This window comes from Dipodomys merriami, unplaced genomic scaffold, assembly GCF_024711535.1.
Source record: "Dipodomys merriami isolate MVZ:Mamm:240054 unplaced genomic scaffold, mDipMer1.0.p SCAF_14, whole genome shotgun sequence".
NCBI classification, from domain to species: Eukaryota; Metazoa; Chordata; class Mammalia; order Rodentia; family Heteromyidae; genus Dipodomys; species Dipodomys merriami.
This window is the reverse complement of record NW_027202715.1, coordinates 34,392,896-34,413,523: the sequence shown is the minus strand read 5'-3', so window position 1 is coordinate 34,413,523 and position 20,628 is coordinate 34,392,896. Positions and strand designations below refer to the sequence as shown.

Genomic DNA, 20,628 nt, shown 5'->3' with positions numbered 1-20,628 from the left:
CTGATATCAGTCTCAGACTTTTAACATATTTTAACAGATATTTTATCACACATCAGACTTTTAGTATATTTTATGACATGTAGGCAAAACATTTTTTTGATTAAACTATTAGTAAATGTCCATTGTAAAATATTTTTACATACATGAAAAGAGTAAAGAAGAAAACTAATGCCATCTCTGATTTAACTCCTCAGAGACAATCATATATTGTAAGAGTTAACAGACAAAAATTTGCAAAGCAAATAAAAATCAATATCTATTGAATTAAATCATATAATGGCTTGATTTTTCTTCTTTACTCCCACTGGGATAAAAATTAAATGGGAAGTGCAGACAAGTGGTGGCAGTATTGGGGGAGGAATGGATTCACATGCTGAAGGAGTGAAACATTAAAAGTAATAAAATTTCATCAAGTATATAAAAAATTCAATATCGTTCCTTTCGCTCCATTTTTTTTATATCTACTAGAAGGCCCAAATATTTTTGGCTTGTTTGTCCTCATTGACTGGGCAGGCAGAGTGTCTGTGGGCAGAACTTGATCTCTAGATTCTTGTTTCTTTCTTTGTAAGAGATTTTGCTTCTTTAAAAGTTCATCTTTTAATATCTGGGCCTTGTAGGAAGTGAAGCCATCTGAAATAAAATAATAATACAATAATAATGATAATAATAATGTTACATGGCTGCCTCTCCAAACCAACAAACTTACAAACAAAATCCAACACCACAAGATGTGAGTAGGTTTTTCATTTTGAGAAACATCTGTGAAAAACACCTTCGAGGAAGCATCAAGGAAAATGTTTTTCTTTTTAAGAATAGGCTACATTGTACATTACTGCATGGAATTATGAGTGCATGGTTTACACTATTTTTTTTTGGTCGGTCATGGGGCTTGAACTCTGGGCCTGGGTGCTGTCCCTGCACTCTTCAGCTCAAGTTGAGCGCTCTATCACTTGAACCACAGTGCCACTTCTGGTTAGTTATAGGGAGTCTCTTATAGAAATAAAAAAACAACTCCAAGTCAAAATAAAAACTAATCAGATTTTCTTGATCCAGAATGACATTGCCCCATTTGTTAGGAAATGGAAAAACTTGGAAAAATTATATTAAGTGAAGTAAGCCAGGCCCAAAGAAACATAGGTCCCATGGTTTCCCTTATTTGTAATATCTAGTAGATGTATGAGTCAAGTGGAAAAGGTCAGATAATGTGATGTCAGGAAAATGAACCCTTAGATATGTATTTTAATGTTTTTTTCTTTTATGCATGTGTTTCTAACGCATTTATAAGATTATTTCTTTGTTGCTTTGTATGTCCCTCCCCCACAGTATAACCCCTGCTTTCACTATATTTGATGTCAGTATAACTTGTGGAGGAGATGGGGAAAAACCAGTTGATTAAGGATACAGGTGGACCTGTTGCAACAATGAGAAGTACAAGTTGTCATGTCCAAAACGAGCTTTACAACGTCGGGGGGGGGGAGGGGAGGCGAAGGATTGGGATTGGGGGGGAGGGGGGAGGCTGGGAAGGGATGTGAAGGGTAAACAAAGGAGGAGGCTGCAATGCTTGGTAAGAAATGTACACATTATCCTGCCCATGTAATTGTAACTCCTCTGTACAGTATGTTCACAAATAAAATTAAAGTAAAAAAAAAAACTAATCAGATTTCTAGAGATGTAACCTGAAAAACTAGATTTTGCATTTTCTGAGTCAGAAGTGTTAAAGCATCAGTCTTAAACATTCTACTAATACTTAAGATATGCTTTTAATGTGTATTAATTGTACCATGTGAATGATTTCATTGCAATATTTCCATTCATATATATAAGGTACAGTGGTTAAATTCAACCCTTCTATTACTCTTTCATTATACTATGCCGTTTACTTTCTTCAATATATGTATAGTCTTCTTTTTACTTTTATGTCCTTTTCTTTTTCTTTACGATCACATATGAAGGAAACATGTGATATTTGTCTTTGTGGAATTGGCTTATTGCATTTAACACAATGATCTCTAGTCCCAATTATATTCTTCTTTATGACTGAGTAAAGCTACATATAATATAGTTTTATATAGTATATAATATATAATAGTGTAACATTATATATTATATATATCTTTTGTGTATGAGTGTGTGTCTGTGTGTCTGTGTATGTATAGGTACTGGGATTTGAATTCTAAGCTTTATGCTCTTGCTTTGCTTTTTCACTCATGATTGGTGCTCTTCCACTTAATTGATGTCTCTAGTTCTGGATATTTGATGGTTAATTGAAGATGAGAATCTTGAGGATTGTGTCTATCTGAGCTTCTTTGACCAGCAATCTTCAGATCTCAGCCTACTGAGGAGCTAGAATTATAGGCGTGAGCGAGCCACTGTCCCAGCATATAACCATGTTATTTGTCCATCATCTGTTTATATGTACCTAGGCAGATTTCGTAATGACATTTGTGAATAGTGTAGCAATAGTTGTGCATCTGTCTCTCTAGTAAACAAATTTTAACTATATTGGTTATATACTCAGAAGCGGAATGGATCTTCACCAGGTTTTATTTTTGATTTTTTGAGGAACCTCAATCTAAAATTTGTACATTATTTAAATTAAGCACATTAATTTTTTCCTCATGTTTTGGCACCATTTGCTTCCAGGAAGGGCATATTTTCACAAAATTAAGAGCAGGAAAACACTCAACAGATCTCACAATTAGTTAAACATGAGTAATGATAAAGCAAGACCAACTGACAGTTTCTTCATATAAATTAAGCTTTTCAGTTTTTGAAATTTCTTTTGATTTTTCAATTTATTTCTTGATTTTACTTGGCCAAAATTGTGTGTGATAAATGTGTGAGTATTGGGATTTCCTGTGTATCAGTTTATATCTTGATTCTCCACAAAAAGGAAGTCTTGGCTCTACAAATCTTTCTCTTTTTTTTAAATTTTATTTTATTTTATTTGTGAACATACTGTACAGAGGAGTTACAATTACATGGGCAGGATAATGCATACATTTCTTACCAAGCATTGCAGCCTCCTCCTTTGTTTACCCTTCACATCCCTTCCCAGCGTCCCCCCTCCCCCCCAATCCCAATCCCAATCCCAATCCTTCTCCTTCCCCCCCTCCCCCCCCACCCCCCCCCCCCACCCCGCACCGACGTTGTAAAGCTCGTTTTGGACATGACAACTTGTACTTCTCATTGTTGCAACAGGTCCACCTGTATCCTTAAACAACTGGTTTTTCCCCATCTCCTCCACAAGTTATACTGACATCAAATATAGTGAAAGCAGGGGTTATACTGTGGGGGAGGGACATACAAAGCAACAAAGAGATAATCTTATAAATGCGTTAGAAACACATGCATAAAAGAAAAAAACATTAAAATACATATCTAAGGGTTCATTTTCCTGACATCACATTATCTGACCTTTTCCACTTGACTCATACATCTACTAGATATTACAAATAAGGGAAACCATGGGACCTATGTTTCTTTGGGCCTGGCTTACTTCACTTAATATAATTTTTTCCAAGTTTTTCTATTTCCTAACAAATGGGGCAATGTCATTCTTTCTGATGGAGGCATAGAATTCCATTGTGTATATATACCACATTTTCTTGATCCATTCATCTACTGAGGGGCATGGGCTATGAACTGTCATGAGAGACCACTTTTCACTTTTAAGTCCACTGTGAACTGACATTTCTATAATGTACAATAGCAATGAATTAGTAGAAAAATAAAATGAAAATTTCAAAGATCAAACTCAAAAATGTTTATGATATTCTAGAAATATAGAATCACTCCATCAAATTGAGGTGAGCATTTATAAATGCTCACTCTCACGTTTCACACTGTTTGTCATGACCAGAACTAAGACTTTTGCCACAAACTCTATGAAGCATTCTTGAGCATAACTATTGTGGGTCATATCCAGTTACCTTATTCTACAGGTGAAGAAATTGTGGAAAGGAGAGACCAAATGATCAGTCCAGAACTTATAGGATGGAGAGGAGTAACATTTCTAATGCCCAGAACTCCAAATGTAAACAAAGTATTTCTCTAATATTCTTTGAGGATTAAATTCTGAGAAAGGTTGAAGTGTTTTGCTATTCTGTCAGTATTCTTTAGTATGATTTCTGACTACAGTGGACTCTTAATTATCAAAAGAATTAAAAAATGAATATCCAAATAAGTGATTAAGTCATCACCATTATTAAATGCTTTATATCCACACTGACCTACCTGTTTATATTGAGCCTTTGGGTAAGGGAGTTTTGGGATAGTAATATTCCTTCAAAATTTTTTATATTTGTTTCATGTGCAGAAAAATATAAATCTGAAATCCAATACACATAAACCTAATAAAATAGCTGCAGGGGAGAGTAGAAGAAGTTGCAGAAAAATGAGGCAATGAGATCATAGGTTCAACAATTGTGTTTCTATTTTTTGCCTTTCAAATTTAAATCAGTCATAAAGAACTTAATTAAATTCTTTCCCCTCCAACCAGGTGGTTGCTTTCAGATAGCAACAACAGACAAAAACAGTTCCAGGAAAAAGAGAGCTGTGTCTTAAGAATTAGAAGCTTGTCAAAGGAATACTCAACACTTTTTCATAAGCAGTACAAGAACTCTCTTATTCCTCCTCCTCAAAATTAGCACATTTGAGAAAATGGGAGGCATGGTCTAATATTAGTTTAAAAAATAGAAGAGCTGTATTACTCCAATTAAGAGTAAGAACAAAAGAAATACATTACCTAATTATCATAGCCCCTCTTCTGACACAGATTCTTCCAAATGCAACTCACTTCTTCAGCTGTATTCCATAACAATCAGACACAATACCAATATAAATACCACAATACTGACCAGACAGCATACCAATGCTCTTAATTAAGGTACTTCATAATCCAGTGAGGAGGTGACTGCTTTGCTTAAAACCATAGTTTTACTGTCACATGGAAGAGCTTTTCCTTCCTCATATATATTTTTAGTCAGAGGTGGAGATAGTTGTTATCACTGTGGATTTGCTGCTGGGTTGATACCCAAACACAGGCTTTCTCTAGCATTTTTTTCTCTTTTGGCTTTGTCTTCTTTCCATTCCAGCCTCTAGTCTGAAGCCCAGGGGCTCAGGAATCCTATTAATGTGATAGCACATAATCCTAAATTAACTTCTGAAAGTGAAGTGATGATTCACACTTGGAAAAAATGCTGGAAACAAAATTGCTGTAGTAAGAAATAAATCTTCCTTCCATTATTTTCAACTATAAAATAAATGATTTAGGTCCAGTAGTTCCTGAAATCTCCTCCTAACTCTAAAATATTACAACTCAACAAGATACAGGATTTTTCTCTAATTCCTAAATCAAGCTTTCTGGACCACAGTATGAAACATTGGGAGAAACCAACTTAATTACCAAAATAATTGTCATTTTAGAGTTTCTATTTTAAATTTCATTCTCTTAAATTTTTTTCCTCCATTAACTAAAATTACTAAAGTGAGGACTAATTATGTTTAACCACCTTCTGTGTTCCAGCCACTCTGCTAAGTCTATTTCATTTAACTCAACCAATCCTAAGGGGGAATTTTACAAGTGCAAAAGATCATGCTCAAAGGAAGTTTTATCCAAGCCATTTAAAAGTAATTACCAAGATGACATCTGCAGGATGAAGGGAGGAAATGGGAATGTGATGGAAGAGATGAATTTGTTCAAAATGCACTGTGTGCGTGCATGCACACACTACAAAATATATGGTACTTCATGAACAAATTGTTAAAAAGCTACCAGCACAACCATGCTCACTGCAGTAGTTCAAGATATAGAATCAATCCGGATGCCCCACAGTGGATGAATGGATCAAGAAAATGTGGTATACATACACAATGGAATTCTACACTTCCATTAGAAAGAATGACATTGCCCCATTCATTAAGAAATACAAAGACTTGAAAAAATATTATTCAGGGAAGTAAGCCAGACCAAAGAAACATAGGTAGCATGATTTCCTTCATTTGTTGTAACTAGAATGTGACTATCAATCTACAAATAAACAAAAGACAAAAAATACACTTGGACATGATGAATGATACAGGGCTCTAGACATTCACACAGTGAGACCAAAGGGGGATATTCTTAGAAGAGGATCATAAAGGCTCATAGTATGTGCATACAATTATATAATGATATGACATATGATATATATATATATATGTTTATCAAAATGTACTCCAAGAAATGGAAAAAGAGGGGTTTTTTTTGTTAATTTGCTTTTTGTTTTTGATTTTTCTTTTCCTCTTTGTTGCTGTTCTGTACCTTTTGCGTTGTAAGTTTATCTGTTTTGTGATAAGTAAGGGAGAGCACAGACATGGGACAAAGGGTAAAATAATTCAGCAGTAATACCCACTAGACACTATCTAGAAAACGAACTGTCTTTGTATAGGTTCTGGAGTTTTTACTTTTTATTTTTTTCACTTCCTTGTCTCTTTGAGTAATTACCTTTTTGTTGTTGTTGGTCTTTTTTTTGGGGGGTGGGGGTCCGGTTGTGGGTCCTGAACTCTGGGCCTGGGCGCTGTCCCTCAGCTCTTCAGCTCAAGGCTAGCACTCTACCACCTGAGCCACAGCGCCACTTCCGGCTTTTTTCTTTTTGCTTATGTGGTGCTGAGGAATCGAACCCAGGGCCTCAGGCAAGCACTCACTCTACCACTGAGCCACCTTCCCAGCCCTGTTGTTGGTCTTTTGAAGAAACAGAGCGTTAAAACCCAAACTGTATTTGGTTAGAGAGAGCTGTGGTGTTTTCCTACTGTTGCGTCACCGTCTTGGACCCACCATATTTATAAGGTGATTTTTTTTTTTGGTTGCTTTGTATGTCCCTCCCCCACTGTATAACCCCTGTTTTCACTGTATTTGATGTTTGTATAATTCGGGGAGGGGAAGGGAAAAACAAATTGTTTAAGTAGGGATACAGGTGGACCCATTGCAACAATGAGATGTACAAGATGCTATGTTGAAAAACGAACTTTACAACTTCGTGGGGGGGGGGGGGGGAGTGTAGTCGTGGAGATGGGAGGGCAGGGATGGGAAGGGGAAACAAAGGAGGAGGCAGCAATGCTTGATAAGAAATGTACTCATTACCTTGCTCATGTAATTGTAACCCTCTGTACCGTATTTTTTTTCTGTACCGTATTTTTACAATAAAAAATTTATTAACAACAAAAAACGAAAATGAAGTGTACAATTTGTGGGAGGGGGTCAGAAGGGAAAAACTGGGAGAAAATGAGAAGAGTTGACACTGTTCAAAAAGAGTGTATTATTTCCCGACATGTAACTGTAACCCCTCTGTATATCAACTTTACAATAAAATAAAATAAAACAATTTATAACCATGATAAATAAAGGATTCCATTTAACTTGTACTGATAGAAATCACACTCAAAACTGAAAGAACTGGCTACAATATCAAGGCAAAAATATCAGTGGTTTTACAACAAAGCAAACATATAGAAAATGAAGAAATTTAAAGAAAATATTAAAATAGAAAATAAACCAAAATTATTTTCACAATCCTTAAGTAACTTATACTTGGATTTATTTTTCTTCTAGCTATCAGCATCTGAATAGGCATAATTTTAATAAAAGTAGAGCCCCTAATCTCTCCTCTATAAAATTATACTTCCTGAATAAGTAAAGATGGGCAAATTGAAGGCAGAATAATTGACATCAATTTGCACAAAATCAAAGAAGGATTAAGGTAAAAATAAAAATATGAAGCAGAAGCAATTTGATCCCTGCACAGTAAAGTCATTATTACACATGTTGTCATCACAGTGCCATCAAGAAAGAGGCTGAATTGTGTCCTTTCAGAAAGGTTAGAAAGGGGCTGGAGGTTTAGCCCAGCGGAAGGGTGCCCGCCCGGAACGCGCTAAGGCCCTGGGTTCGGTCCTCAGCCCTGGAAAAAAAAGCCACAAAAGACCAGAAAGGTTAGAAAAAAGAAACTTTAAGAAATCTAATTTAGAAAATCTAAGTTTTTGAAAAGGGAATGCCATTTAAATGTATCAGTATTAGGTAATCTAAATCATTTATTTTTCCTTGTGGTCTTCCTTACCTTCTAATATAATAATTTCCCCCAATAATCTGCTATTGAGTTTTTCTTTTTTAGGTGAAAATATCTTTTGTCTCTTGTCATCTGAAATCTATCACCTTCTGTCTATGTTCCATACCGGTTTGGAGTTTAGGAAAGAAATGCCAAAGTAGCAACTTAGGAAGACAGAAATCATTCTTACAGGCAGTTATAAGCATGGAAACTTATACTGCAAATACTTCCTTGACATTTTAAATTAATTTGGATAGTCAGATGAGCTCTCTATTTCAAACTCATTTACCAGAGACAACAAAATCTATCAGATTTTCTAGATATTGATAGATATTAATATCTTAGAAACTGATGAAAATTTCTACGCAATAGCCCTGGCCTTAAAATTCTTATTTTCAGCCATAGCTGATTCCTGACATACTGTTTGGAGACTAAAGCTATGAATCTTTTTACATATTAACAAATTAAGATTGGTTATCCCATCTGAGTACTGAAATTGAAATTTTGATGGGCAGTAGAAAAATCCACCACAACAAACCACTGACCTTGAAGTCCATTGTTGGTATTATGTATGGGTTTTCTTGGAGTTCCCATGCCATAAAGAAAGGCACCAATCTACCACTAGAATTATACATGTCTTAGAGATATGGATAGTCCTCATTTGTGCCAATTGTGCTTTTCATATTTAGTCACAATTTCAAAGTCACATAAGATTTGCAAAAAGATAATTGCTTATCAGTGATTATTTTTTTCATGTACACTTTCTAAATAAGTTGAAATTTTTAGTGTTGGATTTGGAGGACATGTGACTTTCTTATCACACTTTGCCAGCTTCTAGAAAGCAGTTGTTTTTCAATAAATTGTACAAAAATCTTTTGCTTTTTAAAATGCAAGCAGCTCTCTTTATTGTCTGTAACTCTAGAAAGGCATGAGTCACATGAGGTGTCCAGAAGAGAGCTACTTGTGCTTTCCACTTTTTATTTGTGAGTGTTTCTTCCCTAAGAACAGCATCTTAAATCAGCTTTGAACATTAGACATGAAAGAGTCTTTAGAATTGAGTGAGTACAATTCTTGGTTGTACAGAATTGGAAACTGAGTTCTAGAGAGGTTATGGTAAACTCACCTCTTTGTACTCTTCTAAGTCATGGCAAGAGTCATGGTCAGCATAGGTATTCTGATATTAAAAAATCATTCTCTTCCTAATATAAAATGTTACTTACTTTGCTGTACTAACAGCTCTATAATTTATGTCTATTTCTGTGTTTACATCAGAAGGTAACAGATATGAGTAGAAAAAGAGGTAATAACTTTTCTCTTTAGAATGAATTTTCTAGGTCCATCTGAACTAAAATAAAAGAATATTTTTTAAACTTCATAGTCTTATTCAGGAAGTTAAGAATTCATTCTTGAGAATGACATTCACATTCCAAATACAGAGTCTTTTTCAAACTACAGAAATGCCAAAAATGGAGCCGAACTTTTAAATATAATGAAACTCTCACAAACAGTTCTGTCTGGGCTGGCTTCGAACTACAGTCCTCAGATCTTAGCCTCTTGAGTAGCCAGAATTACAGGTGTCAGCCACCAGCAGTAAACACTACTTTTCACAAATCTTTTCTTAACATTGTATTTTCCTTCAAAGCCCCTTTCTCTTTCTTTCAGTGGTAGAAATGTCAGAACATTACACATACACGATTCAGTTTCAGCAATAAGAACTAAATTATATTTTAAAAATGTATTTCTATGTGAGAAATACCCTTTGGGGGATAGTAACAGCTGGTCTAACAAAGCGGCAGCTGCACTAAAAAAGGTTGTTTAAAGAAAATATTTTTAGTTCCTTGGGATTTTTATCTCCTTTTTGGAACTCTAGCATTAGTTGTATTCCATACCATATGTTATGAGAGTTTGTTTTGCAGCTGAGTGTCCAACTTATAGCAATACTAAAATGTCCCAGAGTCCTTCATGGAAAGTAGAAAATAAAACCAGTGGTTGCTGCAAAATAAAGTATCTAAGGTCAAGTTCTGTAGGCACACACACAAGGCATAGAGGGTGGATGCTGATTTGCGACCTACCTACAGAATTTAGGAAAGTCCATCTAGAGTCATTGTTTTGATTTTTGTGGTTTTGTTTTTAACCAAAGATCAAGTCAATTGATATACTGTATTAGTCACTGGGATAATGTCAATAGTAAAATAAAGCTCTCCTTGGACAAATGTTTTATTAGCATATCAATTGTGCCAAAATAGTAGATATCGTTGCATCATTCTTATACATTCACGTCATTATATATTTTGATCATTTGTTGAAATACTGATTTCACATTACCCTGTCAAAGACACTGTTAACTGAGAATCCCTTTCTCATCCACTGGCAACTTGAACCTTAGAGAGGCAAAGTGTCATGTAAGTATATAAAGCTTATACAGAGCAGAGGCAAGATTTAAATCAACATTTTTTAAAGTTTCTCTGCTCTCTGCTATGCTTTGTTGAGCTCGCTTACTCTCTACGGCATGAGAAAAGACTTCCCTGCCAGGTGCCAGTGACTTATACCTTTAATCCTAGGTACTCAAGAGGCTGAGATCTGGGGATCACGTTTCAAAGCTAGCTAAGGCAGAGAAGTCCATGAGACTGATATCTCCAGTTAACCACACACAAAAAAAAAGCCACAAGTGAAGCTGTGGTTCAAGCATTAAAGTGTTAGCCTTGACCAAAAAAAGTTCAGGGACAGTGACCAGGGAGAGGGGGTTATTGTCCCTGAGTTCAAGCCCCAGGACCAGCACACACACACACACACACACACACACACACACACACACACACACACACAAACAGAAGAACACACACACACACAAACAGAAGAAAAAAATAAAAACGTCTCAGTGCCAGACTATGTCTCCCCAATTTTAATTTTTCTGTATCACTTTTTAGTGGGAATTGGGTGATAGTGATAGATGGGGTAAGGTTGATGGAGCTGATGGGGTTTTACACATTTATGGAAATGTCACAATGAATCCCCCTTGTCTGACTAATTATATGGATTTTAAAAATCATTCAAAAATACTGATATTCTGCTATGAGAACACATTTCACAGATTCTGTTGCTGTAATTGTGGAATTGCAATTAATTCCTTACTTAGTAAGACTTAGGCAGGAATCTTGAGACTACCTCTGGGAAGTCCTTTTTGAAAGAGCTGTATTACAACTACTTTCTTACTTGCTCATTACACTTTGGTTTTTCAGATAGGAATGAAATACGCAGCAGTCTCAGCGGAAGGGCTGCTCATTCCAGAAATGGCTGGGGAGATGGTTGAAGAAACGTGTCTGACATCTACAAGGAAACACCTTAACAACTGTGGGTGGTGTGACTCTATATTTCTTTCAACACAAAAATAAAATATTTATACCTTTTTAAGCCAGTTTTGTTTGGGTTATTTCAAATCTACTACTAACTAATGAATCCCTAATTCTCTAATTGTTTTATTACTTCAAGCTTCAGGTTATCATTTAGGTTGCCATTTTGCAACCAGGAAATAAAAGCAATACATTGAGGATGTGTTTACAATGCTTCACCATTGGAGAATATTCTTAGAAGATTAAGTTAACTGTGTCTAGAGATACCCTAGTTATAGAATACATTATTTGAGACACTAAGTTTTCCTTTTTTGAAAGCCAGTTATAAGACACTATAATTTGTGCATGAATAAATTCACAAGGCTACATCAATACAGAAAGAATAAAAGTCAAGCTTCTCCAAATCAGCATATTCTCTATGATCTTTTTTACCTTCAAATGTCACTTGCTCACTATGAGACCATTGATCTTGTCTGTCTTCTATTTCTCAGCATATAGAACAGTGCTGTACAGATAGAAGTTACATAATGAATACTCATTGAATGAATGAGTTAATGGATGAACAGGGTCTTAGTGCATTTAGGCTATTCCAATAAAACATATTATACTGAGCAATTTGTAAACAATATAAATCTATTTCTCATATTTATGGGGGCTGGAAGGGGAGTAAATATGTCCTCAGCTGTCAAGAGGCAGAACGGCACACAAGGTCTATGTGCTTATTTAAAGCACGTATCTGCCAGATGAGATCAGAACTCCCATGACCTAATCATCTATTGGGCCTTCTCACATCGTTAGATGTCTCCTGTACTGGTCTCAATTACTTTGCTCTTTCTTACCACAAGAACCTTTAAGTTGGGAAACATTATTCCTAATTTTTCATTGAAGTTACTTATAGCTTACTTCTGTACTTCCAGCACTCTCTCTTTTCTCCTTTGTCTGTTCTATCTCTTCCTCTTTGTTAAATCCAAGGAGTGAAGAAACCCATCTACTGAGCCTGAGGCTTTAATGTTCCCATGATGGAGAGAGATGAGAACAATTTCAAAAATTAGTCAGACCTATAGCTGAAACATGGTATAGCAAATCTTGTATCATTACACATCCAGAAGAATGAAATTCAAAACTTCAGAGAATCCAGTTCTGGTATTTGTATTGTTGCGTTGATTTATTGCACAAAAGAGAATGGAGAGAGGTAAGAGAAGAGGAAGTTGTTAATGAACCACTATCACCAGAGATGTCTGAATGACATAACATAAGAGTACAACTGAGCTATTTTCAGAAACATTTGTTTAGAGCACAGAAGGAAAACTAGCAGGTCCTTAGTTGATGTGAATAATTAAATTTTAATTTTAATATTTCTAAAACTGTTTAACATTCATTAGCTAAAGGGCTTAACAATATTGTGAGATCACTTGTAAGACTTGAAAACAGACATTCACCTATTTCCTATATTTATTTCCATTTTTTTCAGTTAAATACTTTGCCTGTAAGCTCTATAAATAACAGGGGCTGTATAATTTAGGTGCCCAAAATGGATGCTTAATGTTCCATTAAATTAGAAATTGAAGCAGTGTGATTTGGGCTGTGTCTTGCTGGACAGAAATAATCAGAACCCAGGAAGATTATAGAAACATGTTACTTGATGACCAAAGATTTACGGCAGTTCTAAGAGAAAGTATCAATGTATATCATCCAGAAAGGGATTAATGTTAAATTAGAATGGTGTGACTTCTTATAGTAATATAACAGTGAGTCTACATTTGATTATTATTTTTTGGCTGTTGTGGAGCCTTGATAGGACTAGTAAATTTATTCTGAGACCGCTGAGGAACAATATGGTAGAAATAAGAGTGAATGCATTTGAGATTTTGAAATCTTTCATTGGAGATTTGATTTTTTGTATCCAATATTTATAGAATACCTTTGAACTGAAAATCTTTGGAAAGATTCTTAAATCCTCTAAGCTTCAGATTCTTTATCTGTCAGATGGGTATACGAATGTCCATGGTTGTTAGTATTTTATGAATAGAAAACAGTACAAATCCTTAATACTTACCAAACCAAGCTTAGTAATTACTAGTATGTTCCTTGCTTCTAAGGACTTTTCTAGCTTTAATATTACTTAACTCTAAGCCTCAACCATCTGCAATGCAAAGAAATAACAGCCTGACAAGAACTACTTTGTTCCATGCTCCTTTTCTCTCCAATTTTTTGAACTTATGAACTTTTTTAATCGTATTTCCTTATTTGCCATCATCACTGAATTTTAGGCCTTGTACTTACCTTGGGAAGAAAATATTGATTCAACAGTTAACTCATAACGAGAATAGCAATCTTCCCTTACCCTGATACTCTCCTATCTGCATTTGGACCTTTATGTAGACAACGAGATATCCTACTTTGATCTGGTCACATGTTTATGCCCAGAATTACTTCTTAATTTTCCAAGCTTACTATTACTAAGATTTTCATCTCTTTTTCTCTCAACTTATCACCTATTCAACCAAGTAGTAGACTTGGTCATCAAAGCATCCTGTGATTGATAAATCTAGTCAGCAAGCAGAAAGAAACTGTTATTCTCATGTTTTAGATCCAAGCTCATCCAGGTGACTCTCTAAGAGATTGTCTAAGAGATTTCTAAGAGATCCTATTTAAGAGAAAACTTCAACTGTCCTTCCCATAGTCCTAAGGCTCCTTCTAGACCTTGGCACACATCTTTCCAGTAAAAGTGGCAATGATTTCCGCTAAGGCTTTATCACTCCCCAATGTGAGCTTGAACAAGACAAAACATTTTTCATGGCTATTATAACAAATTAAAACAAACTCATTGACTTAACACAATATGCTAATTTATATTTTTTGAGGTCAGAAGGCCTAAAATTAAGATGTTGTTGTCCACTCATTCTCCCTGGGGGTGGGGGTGGGGGAGAACTCAAGATGAATCTATTTCCAGCTTCTAGGGTACACTTACTTTGGTTCTGACTCTTGTTTTCTCTTACTATAGGGCCTTTGTGATTATCTACTGGCCTTGCCATGGAAATCTTCCCGTCTCAAAGTCCTGATTTAATCATATCAGCAAACTTTGTTTTACAATGGAAGGTAAACTAGTCACAGAATCCAAGGATTAGAACATGGAACTCTTTGGGCTATCCTCATATCTCAGCCTCCTGAGTAGCTAGATTATACCTGTGAACCACTAGCACCCACCAAAGCTAGACATTCTTCAGACCTGCATCAGTTTGGAAAAACTCTTTTCAATATAAACCCATCTGCTTTGGATAGTTCTCTATGAGTTATCTTTTTATTAAAACTATATTCACCCAGTAAACATTAAAAAAGACAAACATTGGTTGAAGATGAATTCAGAATTGAGCATGCTGATTTTATCATCAGTGCATAATTTTTATTGTCTTTTACTTTATGCAAACTCAAAATCTGATCTGCACTTTCTAGTATATCAGATTCTAGTTCTCATTTTATCCCTCCAATTATACTTTCTTTGTTGCCTTTCTCTTTCTGTATTAATGTTTGTGTTACTGTGTTCCATCAACTTACACATCTTTCAAATCCTCCTTACATATCAAGTTGCACCAAGCAAATTCCTTCTAGACATGTATAGTTAGATATCCCAAATACATGTGCAATCCAACATGTTTAAGCTTAAGCTCTTCACGTCCCTTCTAATTTGGTTCTTCCTAATGTATTTTTGTCTGTGTTAGAGGTACTGGCATTCCTCTTGTTATCTGAAGGGAAAGCACTCTCCACTTACAATTTATTGTAAACTTTCTCCAATTTTATGATGCATGGCTATTTGCATATCACCTTCCCTTCTAATTTCCTGTCAAAACTTGTTCAATTTTAAATGACTATCACAACCATCCTCATTATTATACTTTGCTGAGACTTTGGTCCCTCCATTTCATTTACCATAGAGTATAAAAAGTCATCTATCTAGATACAAATATGTCAGGAAGCTAGAGATCTCAAAGGTTTTTCTTGAATAGCTTCAAGTATTATAAAGCAACACCCATTTCATAATATATGACTCCCATGGCCTGCTATCTGGAGAGTCTCAATGCCATGGTCAGTCCCTTCCCCAGCAGGTCCTTGCCACTTCTTGTCTTATAAGATCAAATTCCTAGTTTGCCCTAAAATACTATTGTGTTTCTTTATTATGCCTTTCTTAGTCTATTCCATTTTTTAATTTTTTTAAATTTTTGTGTATGTTTATTATTGAAAAAATACTGTGCAGAGAGGTTACAGTTACATGAGCAAGGTAATGAGTACATTTCCTATTTAGCATTGTTGCCTCCTCCTTTGTTTTCCCCCTACCATCCTTCCCTCCCCTGCCTCTTGCCTAAGTTGTAAACTTCGTTACTCAATATTGTTACAATGGGTCAACCTGTATCCTTATTCAAGCATTTTGTTTTTCCCCTTCCTGTCCCCGAATTAGAGAAATGTATATACAAGATGCAGGGCACCCACATCAAATACAGTGAAAACAGAGATTATACCATGGGGGAGGAACACACGAGAAACTAAAAAGTCACATGGTACATTATAAATACATTAGAAACAATAGCAAGAAAGAAAAAAGATATTATGTCCCTATCTTGGGGTTCATTTCGCTTAACACCATCTTATATGGTCATATGTACATAGCTTTTGACTTTTTCTGCTTGTCCTTGACTTATACTAATTATTGCAAATAAGGGAAACCTTGGGACCGATGTTTCTTTGGGCCTGGCTTACTTCACTTAATATGGTTTTTTCCACGTCTTTCCATTTCCTAACAAATGGGGTAATGTCATTCTTTCTGATGGAGGCATAGAGTTCCATTGTGTGTTTGTGCTGGTAGCCTTAGTAAGGCCTTGTTTGTGATCATTTGGGTAAGTGCCCCAAAGTGGGATTTCTGGGTCATAGGAGAGCTCTATATGGAGTCTTTTGAAGAACCTCCATACTGCTTTCCGAACTGGTTGAACAATTTTACACTCCCACCAACAATGCAGTAAGGTCCCCTTCTGTCCACATCCCCTCCAGCATCTGTTGTTTTTAGAGTTCTTGATTCTAGCCATTCTAACTGGGGTGAGGTGGAATCTCAATGTTGTTTTGATTTGCATTTCTTTTATGGCTAGACAGAGCATTTCTTCATGTGTCTATTGGCCATTCTTATTTCTTCTACAGAGAAGTTTCTCTTCAAGTCTTTAGCCCACTTATTTATAGGGCAATTGTTTCTTTTTAAAATTTTTTACAATTACATGGGCAAGATAATGAGTACATTTCTTATCAAGCATTGTAGCCTCCTCCTTTGTTTCCCCTTTCCATCCCTTCCCATCCTCCCTCTACTCCCCCAATCCTCCCCCCCCCCACCAAAGTTGTAAAGCTCGTTTTCCCACATAACGACTTGTACATCTCATTGTTGCAATGGGTCCACCAGTATCCCTATTTAAACGATTTGTTTTTTCCCTTCCCCTCCACAATTATACCAACCTCAAATACAGTGAAAGCAGGGGTTATACCATGGGGGAGGAACATACAAAGCAACAAAGAAATAATCTTATAAATGTGTTAGAAACAATCACCTGAAAGAAAAAAACATTTGAATACATATCTTAGGGTTCATTTCCCTAACATCAACTTATCTGACCTTTTCTGAAGTTGTTTCTTTGAGGATTTGTTGTTGGGGGATTTAACTTTTTGAGTTCCAAATATATTTTAAATATGAGATCTTTTTCCGTTGTATGGCTAGTGAAGATCTTTTCCCAATCTGTGGGTTTTCTATTGATCTTGCTAGTTATGTCCTTTGCCATACAGAAGCTCTGCAGCTTCATGCAATCCCATTATTCTTTTTGACTAAAATTTCCTTGATCTTTTATTATAGCCAACTACTAAAATAACAATGACATGATTAATGCAGTCATTTTCTCTTGATGATGACTCTATTCCTGGTCGTATGTTGACTTACATATAAGAACAATATCTAGTTTGCTATAATGAGTCTCATTTCACAAATGAGGACACTGAGGCTCAAAGAAGTTAAGGAAATTGTTCAAGCTCTATTACTGAGTTTAAATCTCGATTTTTTCAAATGCCAGAGTCCATGTTGTCAAACAATGCACCAAGATACCTCAACATTTTTGTACAGCTCGGGATCTTGTTCAGTGCACATGCTTAATAAACAGCTCTGAATGGCAAGTGGGTGAAATATAACAAGTAAGGACGCACAGTTTAACATCAAGATGCAGCTGCACTGTTAGCTTTCCCAGTTGGAAATAAAAGAGGTAGACTTAGTCCCTGAAATTGTTTTCATACACTCCCTTTGCAGCTTGCATTCTGCTAACCTTTTCGCCAAAGCTTGTTTATACTAGTAGTTGTCTAGGTGACTTATAAAGAATCAATGCTAGAGAGCATGGCATGAAGGTGCAAACCAATTATCTGAGCAACTCCTGATTTGAGACCAGTTTGGAAAAAGCTAGTAAGACCTTATCTCGAAAAGCAAATTATGTAATAAACCCAGATGCCCCTCAATGGACAAATCCATGAAAAAAGTGTGGTATAGATATACACATATATAATATATATTTTATATAATATATTTTATATATTATATATAAATTACATTTTATATATTATATGATTATATATGTTGTATATAATGGAAAGAATGACATTAGAAAGAATGACAGTAAACCATTTGTAAGGGAATGAAAAGACTTAGAGAGGATTATGTTAAGGTAAGTAAGCCAGACCCAGAGAAACACAGGTTGCATGGTTTCTCTCATTAGTGAGATCTAGAAATGGGCACACTGGGTGGCACCCAAGCGGTTATAAATGAACTAACAGAAGTATAATTGAATCTATGGAGAACACAAATAGGATCATTTAGTCAAAGACTAAGTCTAATTTAGTAAAAGACTAAATAAAAGCCCAACAAAATGAACACTAAGAAATCGGTACTTGTGAGGGGGAGATCAAAGGAGAGGGGTAGAAGAATGAATGGAAGAAATAAGTAGAATGCAGGCATGAATGCATTGTATATGACACAGAACAGAAAAATAAGGGAAAGTGTGGCTGGAAGTAAGGGGTGAAGATGTTGATGGGATGACACAGATCAAGATGCATTGTATACACAAATTGCTTTGATAAATGGCAAAAAATACATAACCTAAAAAGAAGAGTGAGGGAAAGGGTGGGAGGGGCAGATGAGAATGCTCAATGGAGTGACACTGATTAAGACACTGTATTTATAAACTGCTCTGTTGAATGGCAACTCCTTTGTACAAAGAAAATAAAAATATATTCGAAAATAAAAAATAAAGAAAACAAACTACCATCAAAACAAAAAATAACGACAACAAAACAAGCCTAGCATAGCAGTGCTTTGGGCTTATCATCTCTGTTACTCACTGGGAGGATTGTGGTAAAATGCTGGCTCAAGCAAGAGCATGAGATCCTATCTGAAAAGCAAACTAAAGCAAAACAGGTTAAGATCTCGACTCATGTGGTAGAGCATTTGCCTAGCAAGAGTGAGGTTGAGTTCAATCTCCAGTACCACAAGGATAGAAGGAAGGAAGGAAGGAAGGAAGGAAGGAAGGAAGGAAGGAAGGAAGGAAGGAAGGAAGGAAGGAACAAAGGAACGAAGGAACGAAGGAACGAAGGAACGAAAGAAGGGAGGGAGGGAGGGAGGGAGGGAGGGAAGGAGGGAGGGAGGGAGGGAGAGAGAGAAAGAAAGAAAGAAAGAAAGAAAGAAAGAAAGAAAGAAAGAAAGAAAGAAAGAGGAAGGAAGGAAGGAAGGAAGGAAGGAAGGAAGAAGGAAGGAAGGAAGGAAGGAAAGAGAGAAGATTCAAAGTTAAGCTGTGCATGAATGGGCATTCATGGTCATTATTTTTTGCATTTTTATATTTTTGTATTCAGTATTGTAGATATTTCTACAATACATTAGTATTGGATCAGTCAATTTGATAATAACCATTGTAACACCTTTTAAGAAAGATCTGATTCTGTCTTGCTTCAGTTTTGACTTCACTTTTAGACAAATGCAGACAATCTTCAATTTAACATCGTTCAACTTACATTTTTTGATTCTACAATGGTGTAAAAGCATATCTACCAGAAACAATACTTAAATTTCAAATACTGATTTTTTTCCTGGTCTACTTCATATGCTTTATATAACTCTCTTGGAGTGCTAAGCAGTGCCAGTAAGCTTCAGTTCCCAGATGACTGCATGATCAGGAGAGGAGATAGTACTATACTGTGTACTGTGTTGCTGAGCTAAGAAGTTCAGGGAAGTTAGGTATATTAAATGTATTTTTCTTATAACATTTTCAACTTATGGTAGGCTTCATAAGTTGAGAGATATCTGCACATATTTTCCAAGAGGCCTAATTTTCCATATGCTTTTGTAAACATTTTATGACTTCAGAAATAAAATTATTTAAGAGCACAAAGCTGCTATGTAACTAGGCAGATCCCTAATTCAGCTTATATTTTTGTTATGTGTTAAATATATCACCACTTTGTAATAAAAATAATGTAAAACACTGACACATATTTGTGTGTATGTGTAATTTTAAAATTTTTAGAAACCATACTAGGAAAGAAAACCATAGAGAAACCAATAAGAGCAATTTTAATGATATATCTTATTTAATTTACCATTTTATTTTTCCAATATTTAATAAATATTACTAGATATTTAATAATTCTCCTTTGTACTGATTTTTATCTATTTTTATAGTTATATCATATTTTAATTCAAATTGTCACATTTTAAACATTTAATAGATACACATTATAATTAGTGGTGGTTATTTTATTAAACAGCACAGTTCCATGATACTACATATATTATGTTTCATCATCAGTTCATTGATTTAAAAAAAGTTTACAAAATCTATGTTTGTGGATTTTTACAAAGCATTTGTCACATTTTTGTCTATCCTTTAATATGCTGTGAAACCATGCTGTGAATAAAAGTCTATTTGGGGTAAATAAGGATTCTAATTTTTAAGACTGTCACCTGGGTCTTCATTAGCTATTTTAATATAGTATCATATTATGGCTACAGGTTATTTTTATTCTGATAAATAGAATTAGTCTTTAGTCCCTTTATATTTATTAGTCTCTTGTGCTCTATTAATTGATTGAAATCCTCACTTCTGTTTTTCCCCTTTCAAATATGAAATGATTCTTCT

The 20,628-nt window shown here is 35.3% G+C and overlaps 1 long non-coding RNA gene across 1 annotated transcript in view; it reads right to left on the bottom strand.

The window, feature by feature from the left end:
- Positions 1–318: 318 nt before the first annotated feature.
- Positions 319–20,628, bottom strand: part of LOC138825790 (uncharacterized) — a 98,444-nt gene continuing 78,134 nt past the window's right edge. Inside the window, exon 3 of the long non-coding RNA XR_011371518.1 lies at positions 319–630. This is a non-coding gene — a long non-coding RNA (uncharacterized lncRNA). The remainder of the gene's footprint in view (positions 631–20,628) is intronic.